We start from the raw sequence: 15851 nt of genomic DNA, 5'->3' as shown, positions 1-15851 counted from the left end.
ATAAGGTTAACTATTGTCCCTTATCGTTAGAAAATATAAAAAGAAAGCAAAAAAAGGACGAAATATGTTCGGCGCTTATTAATTATTTTGTGAATGACGATGCGTTACCGGATAAATTTAAAAATTCTTAGAAAAGAGATAGATAATTTTTACTATGATCTTGATGAAGAAATACTGTGTAGAATCGTGACTGCTGAGACAAATAGAAACCAAACCTCAATAATACCTGTATTACCACAAAACTTAATAGTGCCTGCATTTGAATATTTTCATTCAGATATAGGTGGACATTTAGGGGTAATGAAAACGTTCCATAAATTAAAACAATATTTTTACGTGCCGTCGGTAATGACAAAACTTAAAGAGTTTGTAAGTATATGCGAAGCATGTAACTTAAGAAAAATCCCCCCATCTTATCCTAATCCTCCAATGGGAAGGGTCCCAGTAGCAAAGTACCCCTTCGATATTATTTCATTTGACTTATACGGAACGAGCGGAGCCTTGCCTGTTTCTAGCACAGGCCATACTTGTATTCTTTCAGTTATAGACCATTTTTCCGGATTTACTTTTGCAAAAGCATTAAAAATTCAAGGTGCTTACGCCACTAGTAAGGCGTTAGTAAAATTATTTTTAAAATTTGGCATTCCTAATAAAATTTTGAGTGACAACGGAGGTAATTTTGTTTCAAAGGTAACAAAAGACTTAATGAGTTTTCTTAATATAGAGAAATTGGTGACAGCTCCGTACCACCCACAAGCTAATGGTAAAATAGAAAATAGGAATAAAATTTTTTCGAACTTATTAAGTATTTATACAAAAGAAAATAGGAACGACTGGGATCATTTCTTACCTTATTTAACTAACGTAATCAACACTGCTTATTCAGAAACAACTAAGGATAATCCTTTTTATTTACTTTTTGGTCGTGATTTTAGAATCCCGTATAATGAGATTATTGAATCTCGGGAGTATTATAATAACTCAGAGGATTACAAACAAGAATTCATAAACAAGATAAGGAAAACTTATAAAATAGTTAGGCAAGAGTTGGAAAAATGTAAAAGAAACCAAGAGCTAAGAAACCAACCCAAAGTCAAGGGGAGTATAGATTTCAAAGTAGGAGACTGTGTCTACCTAAAGAACGAGGCAAAAACGGAAGGAAAAAAACTTTCCAACAAATATTCTGGACCTTAAAGAATAGTCAAAAAGTACGATAACGATTATACTTTTAAAATGGAAAACCCCGATAGTGGAAGAACTTACAAGGCGCATGTTAGCCGAATAAAAAGAGCTAAATTTCCAGAGAGATGGGTATCACATCCCTCCTCTACTGATTCGTCAGATGCAGAAAATGAGCCCCCTAGATCAAGATTGACAGATCTAAAACCCTTTAATTTCAAGCAAAACTATGTTAAGAATGACAGTAATAAGGAAAATTTAGAAGAGTTCTTGGATTTGAAAAATCTATTTATTCCAATGGAAATTTCCCGAAAACTAGTATGAATAAGAACACTGAAAAGATCAAAGAGCTCATCAATAGAGAGCGCGGGAGAATTAGATTATACAATATCATCAAAAACCCAGTTTTTCCCCGATAGAATTTCGACCCCATGTCCCCCCAAAAGATTTCCAGACGATATGGTTTCCCCTGCAACACCGATAGAAAGACCCCTGCCTTTAGACAAGGAATTAAACAGAGCTGTAGAAACCCCCGGTATTACTGTAAAGAAAACTCCTCCCAAAGATTTAACTAAAACAAACCTGCGAGAAGTACATTGCCCGAGAATAAAACTCCCAAGGATGACCAGCAAGGACAATATCATGATATAACTATCTCCAAGGTCAAACCTAAACAGTGGACTTCATGGATAGAAACTCTAGAGCAAAGAAAGCCCCACCCACTTAAGGACATGCCGTTCAAACAGTAGAGGAACCCCGTAAAAACTTTTTATTCTTCTCAAAGCTTCCAAGAATCTTTCAAATCTCCAGAGTAGAAAACTCAAGACGAGAACTTAGGAAATAAACCTTCTACTTCCAGAGGAGTAGAAATTTATGAAGGAAGGGCAGGTGATACCTCAAAAAGTGCCACCTCTAAAAGTTCTAATCCGGATTCGCCGGAAACCAGTTCCGAAGAGTCTGACGGCGAATCAGACCATATAGTAGCTAAAGAAATAGGAAAATCAAGACCGACCTCAGCAGCCGCACACGGGAAACAAACGAAATTAAAAGGGCAAGAATTTTTGAAAAAATACAAAAAGTTCGACCTTATTTCGCTAAAAAAACCGAAAAAGAAAAAACCGCAAGAAACAGAGGAGAAAATAACGACTTAGTCAGGCAGAACGGTTAAAAAACCTGACAAATGGAAATATCCCTAATTAATGTAAAGACAAATTTCAAATATAAGAAAATTAACACCATAATAAATTTAACAGTGTGCAAGCAAAGTTAACCAAGTCAATATTAATAAAAAAAAATATAAAATACAAGTGATGTCAAAACGTCGGCGATCAGGGAGAAAGGCCCAAGGTGGGAAGCTCGTGGTCGACCGATGGTGACAAATAGTGTTTTTAGGTCCTGTGTGGCACATTCTACCTACTAGGTACTACCTTACGAAAATCAACTATACCCCTATAAATGTGAATTAATCAGTTGGACAACCTATAATGTACCCAGTTATTGAGATCAATAACGGAACTTATATCATTTGGAGGGGAGGTTCGGTCTCCCCTACCGACCGTGTTTTCAAAGTCAACATCATCTATTCTATATGTGTTGTTGTTATACTTGGTCATTGGAACGACGCGTATAGGATTGATGAGAACTATGGAAGCAATTCCCTACTCAGTATTAATTTGTGTAATCAAATCCAAATATATGGACCACGTTTTGTGGGAAGCCTAGGGAGGAACTAAATGTCCATGCAGCTTTTAATTTGCTGTGGGCGTGCTCGCCCTCCGATTTTCTATGAAAAATCGACCCAAGTCCTAACCGAGATGGATATTATACAAAACAAGAAATTAATCCCAGTACAGAAGCGTCTAATTATATGAAATATTTTGTCTTAGTGCATATTATAATTATTTTAGGCCTACACATAAAATATGATACCAGTGTAATTATGTGCTACACGCTTACTTATTCATGTGTTTCTTACTCGAAAAATATAATGCAAAATTAAACTGTATAGCGATTATTAGCTACGCTTTAAAGTTATATCTCAACCAGTCATAGAGGTATATCACGACCAGAATAAAGCTCGGAAGTCCTAACTTTAGTTCCATAATTTATCTAATCATAATATCTTTATTCGGTTTTACGCCTACGAATCAGTTTTCGTAGTACAATGCCAAAGAGTGATTATATAACAAAAACAACTGAAGTAAAAATTATAGTGACTTTGAAAAAAAAAATATATAATAAGAATGCAGTAAACAAACGAATTTTGCAAAAAATGGGTAAAATTAATGATAAATTAATTCTGGAAACAAAAAATGAGATGAGGCTTAAGAATATCCTCATAGTCCTCATTGTTCACACAGTGGCCCAAGACATTGTAAAACATGGAGTAATATTCAAGGATGAAAATTAATTGCTATCCAGTCACACAAGGACGATCCTGATGAAGTCGGACCCCTAACCCTTCAAGACCACGTTTCAACAAGTAACGAGGCTAGATGGAAACAGGAATGAAACCAAGGAATTGACCAATTTCTGGTGGAACATAATATTGGCTATTGGTTTCGTATTTATGACTTTCCTGACTATAAGAGCCCTAGTGACTTTTAATTACAGAAAAATCCTGAGACGAAGAAGGCGAAAACCAAGAGAAAAACACATGGACACAACAGAAATACAGAGGTTAAGGCCGGAATCCCCTGAGAACGTCTAGGACAAGAAATAGGGAAGAACTCAAGAAACGAGTGGGTAGAGAGGTTTCCACTCATACTTGTTATGTCTTGTTCCCCCATTGTAGTATCGTTTACGTAAAACCATGTGGTTATGACGCTGCAACATGCCTTTCTTAAACAGCACGGACTTGCGGGAACAATGCAGGCATGGAATATGTTGTGAAATTAGACCTCAAAATTAACCATGTAGCATAAATTCTGTTTAAATAATTATTTTAAAACTGATGTAAAATTAACTGAGTGTTGAAAGAGTGCTGAACACGATAAAAATTTAGTTTTCTGTACTAATATCAGTGTATTTATTTAACTCTGTCTCATAGCGTAAAATTCATGTACCCGATCAATATGTGACTTATTTGTACTATAAGCATTTACTTTAAAGAACGTGTGATTCTGCCTCGATATTTTTATTACAGGAAGTTGATTGACACATTGGATATCGAGCATTACAATGAGTTGCCCAGTGCATCTACAACCTAGAAGCATCTATTTTCATCATACCTCAACCAACGAAGAATACTCACTATACACTCCAGGCATTTTTCACCCCAGCTTCGTCAACGAAAACAACAGTTACCTTTGATCATTGTTACTTCGACCATAAACCACATTACGTATCAGGTAAAATTCTATTTGAATCTCAGTACCCAGTGCTTTATCGAACTATATAATCACATAAATACTGAGAACCCCATCGATCAGTACAAGATATAAATACATAAATATCGCCTTTGACAATCATTATGGACCCCAGAACCATTTGACTGTATAGTGATGATATTTGATGACCCCGAAAATTATTTATACAACGCAGATTTACACGTCGAATCCCTTTCGACCATCTCTCAGAATCCATCCTATCCCCTCTGGGGGGAAAGTTCATATCTCTGTTATGCCATAAATGTACGAGATAATTTCTGAAAAAAAGGACCTAAAAACCAAATTTAACCCCATTGACAAAGGCAGCAAAAAAGTGCCCCTCCCAGAAGTCAAAGACAATATTTTAAAGAGGTAAATAGATTTTTATGTGAACCCATACCAATCCATACTTAAATTCCCTCGTGATTACCCTCGGATTCAACGCACACGTTAATAGACACAAGCCAGGAGCTAAGAAGCTCATAAGAGACACAAAAGAACAATTTCATACGAGTATACATTCTCTATGTGTCTCAAAATATCGCAAAAGATAAGGCACCCTTTTAACTATCGAAAAGTAGGTGAGAATGAACTCTGATGGCATATTCCCACACCTGTAGTTGGACGCATCATTTCCCAGTTGACAATTAGAGAAAGCCTGACGTGTGAACGTAGTCGTGCTTGAACTGTCCCATGAAAAAACCAAAACGTAAGCGTTTCGAAAATTTCTCCAAGACGAAGAGAGTAAAGGAAATCAATTTACAACAGAAGGATTGGGTACGCTAAAAAGACTCAAAGGTGCTGAAATAAATGTGAGTTTATATATGTAACCTCTTAGTAACTTTGATTACTCAGAAATCCCAATATCTCATAATTAACGTTGCGTAGCAAAACATCCCCAGTGAAAGTGTTTTAATTTTACCAGTGAATATGGTAAACCCAATATTGTGTGTTTTAAATCGTTTTTGTATGTAGTGTTAGATGTCCAGATAAAGTTATGTGTAGCGTTGTCGAGCTATTCAATTAATGTAGCGTAGATAGAAAGTAGTGTACCATATAAACAGCAAAAAAAGCCTTGTAAAAAGTGAATTCAAAGAAAAAAAAAATCTTTAATATAGTAGTTAGCCTAGAACCATGAATAATCTTAGTCCGGTAGATGAATTTTAGATAGGGATGTAGAATAAAATAAGAAAAGTAATAGAGAAAATTTTTAGCACTCCTGATTAGGCCATAACATAAATATAAAATAATTATCTAGAAGAAATAATTATTAAACGGCAAACATTGAAAAGCCCAAAGGTAAGCAAGTCTAAATGACGGGACGTCATATAATAATGGAACGGGTAATATTTACCATTAACAAAATGTGATGTATTTAAAACACCAAAAAATAGTTTTTCCCTTCTTAAGATAATTATGAATTTTTATAATTAAGTTAAATGTACTTTCAAAAATTAAATTTTATTAATAAGCACATAGAAAAAGTGCTATCATTTTCACAGGAAGTTCAAATGATAAGAACCGTTTGAACGTCTAAATCATCAAAAATATTTAAGACGTATTATTGGACGAGGGTTCGCATCCTTGGGCCACGTGAGCCAATTGCGAGCCAGTCCTTACAGCGCAGGACGAAAGAACTGCGTTTGGTAGTGGGGTAAAAGTGCTTTTTGAAGGTATTCGTATTTGAGAATCAGGACCGCTTAGACAGAATTACCCGGCGTACGACCGTAACAATTCTTTGATGTTGTACCATTGTTGTCGTTTGAAGTGACTCACTGCTTTGCACCTAAATATGTAAGTCCCAATAAATCTATTGTTTTTTACCTATGTTTATTTCACTTTACATGTCTGCATCTAGCCTAGTAGCAGGTAATTAGTTCGCAAAATCTCCAAGGACGTTCCCAGGAAAAACTGATCTTCAACTCGCTCGAAGAAAAGGGGTCAAATTTATATGGATACACACATTATTTTCTCTCAATAATTGAGGGTGGCGCGGTTATAAATTTACTTCACTCCCCATCGTTGTGGCGCAGGGCTCGATGGCAAAATCTTAGGTGCTATAAGCGGCGCTATTGGAGAACTTATAAGGTGTAAGTTCAAAGTTTTAAAGTACGATATTAGATTTGACTAGGTCAATATTTGTTACCGCAACCAAGCCCAGTCCTTTCTTTTACAGCCACATTTATAACCACAGTATAATTCCATCGCTACACTGTGTTTGTCACACCAACTAGTAAATATTTATCGGGCTTTTATTTTTTCCGTTCAATTATTTTCACTGTAAGCCAATATAATACTAGGGGATAAAGTAAGTTTTGAGGGGGGTAAAAATGGTAGTTATTTAGTAGCCAGTAAACTTATGACTTGAAATGCTTCATTAGAAATAGGTTATTGCTAATGATACCTCCTCGACAGATATATTTTTTTTATAGCTATTAGCCAAACGTTGCTCTGGGTTTGTCTCACCAACTAGTAAATCTTTATCGGGGTTTTATTTTTTCTGTTCAGTTATTTTCCGTGTAAGCCAATATAATTACCTCATTCTTTTATTCTAACTTAACTTGTAGGAATAGGACTTCTAGAGTAAGGATTCATTCCCTCGACTAAATCAGTTTATTCATGTATAATTGTAAGCAAAAGACTATTAATTCTCCGTAATCTTCTTCTTCTTCTTATCTAGCTAAACGTTGCGCTGTGTTTGTCACATCAACTAGTAAATATTTATCGGGCTTTTATTTTTTCCGTTCAATTATTTTCAGTGTAAGCCAATATATGCTGGGGGGTAAATTAAGTTTTGAGGGGGGAAAAAATGGTAGTTATTTAGTACCCAGTAAACAGATGACTTGAAATGCTTCATTAGAAATAGGTTATTTCTAATGTTGGTAGTTTGGTAGTGGGGTAAAAGTGCTTTTTGAAGGTATTCGTATTTGAGAATCAGGACCGCTTAGACAGAATAACCCGGCGTACGACCGTAACAATTCTTTGATGTTGTACCATTGTTGTCGTTTGAAGTGACTCACTGCTGTGCACCTAAATATGTAAGTCCCAATAAATCTATTGTTTTTTATCCATGTTTATTTCACTTTACATGTCTGCATCTAGCCTACTAGCAGGTAATTAGTTCGCAAAATCTCCAAGGACATTCCCAGGGAAACTGATCTTCAGATCGCTTGAAGAAAAGAGGTCACATTTATATGGCTACACATATTATTTTCTCTCAATAATTGAGGGTGGCGCGGTTATAAATTTACTTCACTGCCCATCCTTGTAGCGCAGGGCTCGATGGCACGATCTTTAGCGCTATAAGCGGCGCTATCGGAGAACTTATAAGGTGTAAGTTCACAGTCTTAAAGTACGATATTAGATTTGACGAGGTCAATATTTGTTACCGCAACCAAGCCCAATCCTTTCTTTTACAGCCACATTTATAACCACAGTAGATAATTCCATCGCTACACTGTGTTTGTCACACCAACTAGTAAATATTTATCGGGCTTTTATTTTTTCCGTTCAATTATTTTCACTGTAAGCCAATATAATACTAGGGGGTAAAATAAGTTTTGAGGGGGGTAAAAATGGTAGTTATTTAATACCCGGTAAATTTATGACTTGAAATGCTTCATTAGAAATAGGTTATTGCTAATGATACCTCCTCGACAGATATATTTTTTTTATAGCTATTAGCCAAACGTTGCTCTGTGTTTCTCACACCAACTAGTAAATATTTATCAGGGTTTTATTTTTTCTGTTCAATTATTTTCAGTGTAAGCCAATATAATTACCTCATTCTTTTATTCTAACTTAACTTGTAGGAATAGGACTTCTAGAGTAAGGATTCATTCCATCGACTAAATCAGTTTATTCATGTATAATGGTAAACAAAAGACTATTAATTCTCCGTAATCTTCTTCTTATCTAGCTAAACGTTGCGCTGTGTTTGTCACACCAACTAGTAAATATTTATCGGGCTTTTATTTTTTCCGTTCAATTATTTTCAGGGTAAGCCAATATAATGCGGGGGGCTAAATTAAGTTTTGAGGGGGGGGGGGGTAAAAAGGGTAGCTATTTAGTACCCAGTAAACAGGTGACTTTAAATGCTTCATTAGGAATAGGTTATTGGTAAGGATACCTCCTCGACAGATATTTTTATGGCTCTAACAATGGTACTCTATGCTTGACCAGAGACACGATACGGCCTTCCCACTATTACTCTATGGCCGGTTATCGACTCTACATAGTTTATTACACGTATTAAATCAGTATTTTTTACACAGTGGAACAATAAACACATAACTAATATCTCTAAAAAGTGAAGATGAAGCATTTTAAGAAAGTGTGTTCACATGATAGTGTTATTGTAGCATTAAATGCTGACAAGGAGAAGTATCTAAACTATAAAATAAGTACAAGTGGTAGCACTATCGGAAACGTATGCGTGCAATGTCATGACAGTAAGGAATTGAATTTCTTTGGAGTACCAAAAAATTCAACTCTTATGATGGTGGATATTCAAAATTGAGATCTCCGGAGATGATTGCACTCAAAGAGAATGCCAACATAAAAATAATAGTTGATGAAGAGAGGCATCTTCTTGCTAGTGCTTGTGGTAACATGTTACCCAGTGTTAAATCATATCGTCAGCTTTCGGGTATTAGCATTCAAATGAAAGCAAAGACGAAAAGAAAGATATTCTCTTCTACTAATATCATAAACCATATCTTGTCTACGTGCCGGAACTGTTACCTGTGTAAAAATAGTGTGATAATAGACAGTGAAATTGCTAGAAAAATAAAATGGGCATTGGCAGAAAATATCACTAAGGAGTATAAAGATGAATCGATGAAAATCAAAGTACCTGCAAACGTTACCGCCATTATTCAAACAGTCAATAAATCAAATAATACCAAAGATGAAAAGCATACTGAGCCTGTCGATGACACACCAATTAAAATTGTATAAGAGTCAAAATGGGATAATGATTATTCTACTGATTACGACCAAAGAGAAGACAATAGCTATGGTATCAAGAGAGAACATGGTGAAGCATTTTATGGAACAGATTCAAAATGTCCAAAGTTGTTCAATGATATTAATAATGTATAATAACATATATTTTTTGTATTAATATTCTACATGACATTATTTCATTAAAAATATATTATACATTACATTGTTATGTGTTCATTATTTTTAGAGTAAGCTAGAATATCGAACGTTTAGAATGTCTATTAAAACATCGGAGATGTAAGAGAAGGAATTTACATACATCATATATCGGATAGATAGGGGCGTCGTGGAGGGGGCGGGGAACGTCGCGGGGGGCCGCTGCGGTGGGGTGGAGGGGGGCATTAAATAGTGCAATTTGTGAGAAAATTGCTCTGCCTTGCACACACACAGACACATTGTTACTTACTTACAATTTTTTCATAATTTCTTGAATGAAATTTCTGCATTGTGTATCCAATAGGTGAAAACAATAAAGAGTTTATTACTTACTTGCGATTTTATCATGATTTCTTGAATTAAATATCTGTATTGTGTCCAGGAAGCGAATTCAAGAAAGCGATTGTTGCTTACTTACAATTTCTTCACAATTTAATGAAATGAATACAACTATTTTAAAGAATAAAGACGGGTTAAGCTTAAAGATATTTATCGCTTAAACGTATTAACAGATTTTTTTTAGAAAAAAAAACAAAAAAATACATATTTACATAAAAATAGTACTTAGAGTTCACACTTAAACATCCAGAAACGATGGTCCCATGATATAGAATAGTTTTTACCATGTCTTATGGATTTATCACGATCAGGTATGTCCTTAGGTATCCACTGCGCGAAGAACCTAACATCGTCTTCAGGACGGTGATAACCCCCTTCAAATTTAGGACACTTAAACTCTTCTAGATTGAAAAGTGGAATCCTAGGGTCAAACTTTTGAATTAAAACTTTATCTATAGGTACATTACCCTTTACGTAGAGTGCTTCAACCCCGAAATAGCTGCAAATTTCACTGACTTCCTCCTGAACATTTCTCAGTTCCTGACCAGTATTATTAAGTGGTGTAATCACTCTATCGTAGAAACCCAGTCTGTTTATATGACGTAATGTAGTACTCCACAAGCTTTTATCATACTTAAACATGTTATAGTTCACTATCCAATGATAACAGTCAATTTCTTCGAGTTCCATAGACAATAATAAAAATGCGCATTCAAATATAACACCACAAGATGATTTTTTCAAACCGATAAATTCTGTGTCATACTGTCCTATCATCTTGGAAGCTATTAATGTAGTTGTTAAGTAGAGAAATACTTCATCAAACTTTTATACCTTCGCTCAAGGTTGAATGGAGTTATGGCTAGGGGGATGAGTCCTAAAACCATCTGAATTCATTGTGGGGAGGAGTCATAAGACCATTAGAAGTCATTGCGGGGAGGAGTCATAGAACTCTCGGTATCTATTGCATGCAAATGAAGTCTGGAAATTAAAATTTTTTTATTAATATCTGTATTGTGTATCCAAGAGTTGAATTCAAGAAAGAGTTTGCTACTTACTTACTTACAATTTTTCATAATGACAAATCCGACAATGGATGATGATAGTCCCCCGCGGCGTGCCCCGCCCGGGGCGGGGAATAAACTCTTTATGGTTTTCACCTATTGGATACACGATACGGAAATTTCATTCAAGAAAAGGCCGCATCGTGTCTTTGGGCAAGCATAGAGTACAATTGTTAGAGCCATAAAAATATCTGTCGAGGAGGTATCATTAGCAATAACCTATTTCTAATGAAGCATTTCAAGTCATCTGTTTACCGGGTACTAAATAACTACCATTTTTACCCCCCTCAAAACTTAATTTACCCCCCTCCCAGCATTATATTGGCTTACACTAAAAATAATTGAACGGAAAAATAAAAGCCCGATAAATATTTACTAGTTGGTGTGACAAACACAGCGCAACGTTTAGCTAGATAAGAAGAAGAAGAAGAATACGGAGAATTAACAGTCTTTTGTTCACCATTATACATGAATAAACTGATTTAGTCGAGGGAATGAATCCTTATTCTAGAAGTCCTATTTATGAAAGTTAAGTTAGAATAAAAGAATGAGGTAATTATTTTGGCTTACACTGAAAATAATTGAACAGAAAAAATAAAACCCCGATAAATATTTACTAGTTGGTGTGAGAAACACAGAGCAACGTTTGGATAATAGCTATAAAAAAAAATATCTGTCAAGGAGGTATCATTAGCAATAACCTATTTCTAATGAATCATTTCAAGTCAAATGTTTACCGGGTAATAAATAACAAGGCCGTATCCAAGGGGGGTGGGGAGGTTACACGGTTTGAACCCCCCCCCCCCGATATTTTTGACCGAGTCGAAAATTAGTAAAACCTAGGTAAAAATCAGTAAAATTAGTCGAAAACTGAGTCAAAAATTAGTAACCCCCCCCCCCGAAACAGTCAAAATTAGTAACCCCCCCCCCGAAAAAAATCCTGGATCCGCTCCTGCTAAATAACTACCATTTTTACCCCCTCAAAACTTAATTTACCCCTAGCATTATATTGGCTTACAGTGAAAATAATTGAACAGAAAAAATAAAAGCCCGATAAATATTTACTAGTTGGTGTGACAAACACAGCGCAACGTTTAGCTAGATAAGAAGAAGAAAAAGAAGACGGATAATGAATAGTCTTTTGTTCACCATTATAAATGAATAAAATGATTTAGTCGAGGGAATGAATCCTTTTTCTAAAAGTCCTATTCCTACAAGTTAAGTTAGAATAAAAGAATGAGGTAATTTTATTGGCTTACACTGAAAATACTTGAACAGAAAAAATAAAACCCCGATAAATATTTACTAGTTGGTATCAGAGACAAAGAGAAATGTTTGGCTCAGAGCTATAAAAAAATAAAAAAAGATCTGTCGAGGAGGTATCATTAGCAATAACCTATTTCTAATAAACCATTTCAAGTGATCTGTTTACCGAGTCCTAAATATATACCATTTTTACCTCCCCCCCAAAAAGACTTAATTTACCCCCTAGCATTATATTGGCTTACACTGAAAATAATTGAACGGAAAAAATACACGCCCGATAAATATTTACTAGTTGCTGTGACAAACACAGCGCAACGTTTAGCTAGATAAGAAGAAGAAGAAGAATACGGAGAATTAATAGTCTTTTGTTCACCATTATACATGAATAGACTGATTTAGTCGAGGGAATGAATCCTTATTCTAGAAGTCCTATTCCTACAAGTTAAGTTAGAATAAAATAATGAGGTAATTATATTGGCTTACACTAAAAATAATTGAACAGAAAAAATAAAAACCCCGATAAATATTTACTAGTTGGTGTGACAGACACAGAGCAATGTTTGGCTAATAGCTATAAAAAAAATAAAAAAATATCTGTCGAGGAGGTATCATTAGCAATAACCTATTTCTAATGAAGCATTTCAAGTCACGTTTACCGGGTACTAAATAAGTACCATTTTTACCCCCCTCAAAACTTAATTTACCCCCCCTAGCATTGTATTGGCTTACACTGAAAATAATTGAAAGGAAAAAATAAAAGGCCGATAAATATTTACTAGTTGGTGTGACAAACACAGCGCAACGTTTAGCTAGATAAGAAGAAGAAGAAGAATACGGAGAATTAATAGTCTTTTGCTCACCATTATACATGAATAAACTGATTTAGTCGAGGGAATGAATCCTTATTCTAGAAGTCCTATTCCTACAAGTTAAGTTAGAATAAAATAATGAGGTAATTATATTGGCTTACACTGAAAATAATTGAACAGAAAAAATAAAACCCCGATAAATATTTACTAGTAGGTGTGACAAACACAGAGCAAGGTTTGGCTAATAGCCATAAAAAAATAAAAAAATATCTGTCGAGGAGGTATCATTGGCAATAACCTATTTCTAATGAAGCATTTCAAGTCACGTTTACCGGGTACTAAATAACTACCATTTTTACCCCCCTCAAAACTTAATTTAGCCCCCAGCATTATCTTGGCTTAAACTGAAAATAATTGAACGGAAAAAATAAAAGCCCGATAAATATTTACTAGTTGGTGTGACAAACACAGCACAACGTTTAGCTAGATAAGAAGAAGAAGAAGAATACGGAGAATTAACAGTCTTTTGTTCCCCATTATACATGAATAAACTGATTTAGTCGAGGGAATGAATCCTTATTCTAGAAGTCCTATTCCTACAAGTTAAGTTAGAATAAAAGAATGAGGTAATTATATTGGCTTACACTGAAAATAATTGAACAGGAAAAATAAAACCCCGATAAATATTTACTGAAAAAAATGATCACTGCAATAAGAGTTCCAATTTTTAAATTGCTAAAATCAATGTTCTCTCTTAATATTAACCGTGATGGATCTCTGCTAATAGCTGTAGAAGATCAGAAATCAGCAGATACAATAATTAACCTAAAATCCCTTCTGAGTACCCAAATTATTGCATCTCATTGGAACCCAAAATAATCACCAACAAAAATAGTAGTTTATAATGTTCCCCCAGAGATATCCACTCAGGAGTTAAAAGAAGGCCTATCAGATAGAGCTGGAAACACAATCCCAGTTGAGGATGTTACCCAACTTGGAAAACATAACTCTAATGGCCTAAAAACTAGTAGATCCTTCTTCTTCACACTGAAAGAAAAAATTATTATCCCAGAAAAATTTTTCCCATTTGGGCAAATCAAACCACACAAGGAATTCAAACCTAAGCCTATCCAATGTCAGAAGTGTCTCAAACTGGAACAAACGACAAACAAATGCAATGAAATTCTCCGAGGGTGTAGTAATAGTAAAGCTTTCCATCCTAAAGAGCTGACAACTTGCAACGACACTCAGCCTACATACATCAATTGCAAAGGCCCACATGAATCTACAAATAAATCATTATGCCCTGCATATAAGAAAAGAGCTCTAAAACTACAAATAGCAACAGAGAAGGCCATACCATACCCCTTTGCAGCAATGGAAGCAAATGCTGCCCAACAATACAAAATAAAGCCTGTAATGAAACCAACAAAAAACCCCAAGTCAAGCGCCCCCAATGCATCAAGCACCCCATATAAAACACCATCTTCTAAGCCCCCTAGCTCAAATTCCTATAAGAAGGAATCACCAAGCCAACAAGCCTCCTTGTCCGGTGAGATGAGGTCAGCCTGGCCCCCCCCCCTCCCAAGAAGAAACAAACCAGAAACACTACCAGGAATCAATCCTCTAACCGACAAACAGGATGCACAACCAAAAATGCAATCCCCAAATATATGCTTATTCATTCTAAACCGTAATGCAGTTCAGGTCATGAACATACATCAACTACAGAAAACAAAAATCATTGCAGAATTGGCAAAAATCTACATCCCAGATGATATGCTCATTCAAGCAAAAAAGATCTTGCTTTACTTTTAACAAAGCTGAACATTGATACACAGTCATATGAAGAATAAATCAACAACACAACATATATCAATACTCCAATGGAATGTAAGATCACTCACAGAAAATAAGCTCTATTAGTTAAAAATAATATAAAATTTTGTGGCATCAATTTTCCAGATTTTGCAAATGATGTTGATGTAATTAGTATCAGTGTTTGGCTGAATAATTTAAAAAACTACATAATAAGCTTTTATAACCCTAATGGCCAAACTACAGATGCCAAGAATTTATTTAATTATATAAATAATTCTAATATGTTAAAAAATATCATTATTTGTGAACATTTCAATGCCCATAGCCTTTTGTGGGGGAATAAACCAGCAAATAAAGCTGGTAAATTGATTGAGCATATGAATTCAAATAATAATGAATTAGCTGTTGCTACCCCTCCAAACCTGAATACATATTTCAAACCCAAAAGTGGCAGATTCTCAACAATTGACCTACAAATTGTGTCATTAAATTTTTTGAACAAAATTTACATAAATAAAATTGATAGTCTATGTACTGACCACTTTGCTATAGTTTGCTCCCTAAATGAACCTGCTGAAACTTTATCTCATACCTCCAGATATATCAACACTGAAGCAAATTGGTCTATGTTCCAAAATAAGCTAAATGATGAAATTACAAGTTTTACCCAAAGTTCATGCATTTCTAACACAACAGTTGACACACATGTTGAAGCCTTGACATCTTTACTAATAAATACAGCTAATCATGCTATCCCCAGGTCAATACCTACAAAAACATTCCCTAAACAAATTTCTAAAGCATGGTGGACAAATGAGTGCCTAAATAAATGGAGGATAAAA

The 15851-nt window shown here is 35.0% G+C and overlaps 1 protein-coding gene across 5 annotated transcripts in view; it reads right to left on the bottom strand.

The window, feature by feature from the left end:
- LOC148951215 (mitotic spindle assembly checkpoint protein MAD2B-like) overlaps positions 1-15851 on the bottom strand; it is an 83454-nt gene that overhangs the window by 26596 nt on the left and 41007 nt on the right. Inside the window, exon 1 of one of the 5 annotated variants that reach the window (XM_089090183.1) lies at positions 9403-9491. The exons of the other annotated variants lie outside the window; for them this stretch is intronic. The gene's annotated coding sequence lies outside the window, so the exon portion shown is untranslated. Of the gene's footprint in view, positions 1-9402; positions 9492-15851 lie in introns of those variants that run through there. 5 annotated transcript variants of the gene reach the window in all.

The sequence above is a fragment of the Artemia sp. Qi Xiang Cuo genome, chromosome 6 (assembly GCF_049724085.1).
Source record: "Artemia sp. Qi Xiang Cuo chromosome 6, ASM4972408v1, whole genome shotgun sequence".
NCBI lineage: Eukaryota > Metazoa > Arthropoda > Branchiopoda > Anostraca > Artemiidae > Artemia > Artemia sp. Qi Xiang Cuo.
Note: the sequence above shows the minus strand (reverse complement) of the source record. Positions and strands in the feature narration are given on the sequence as shown.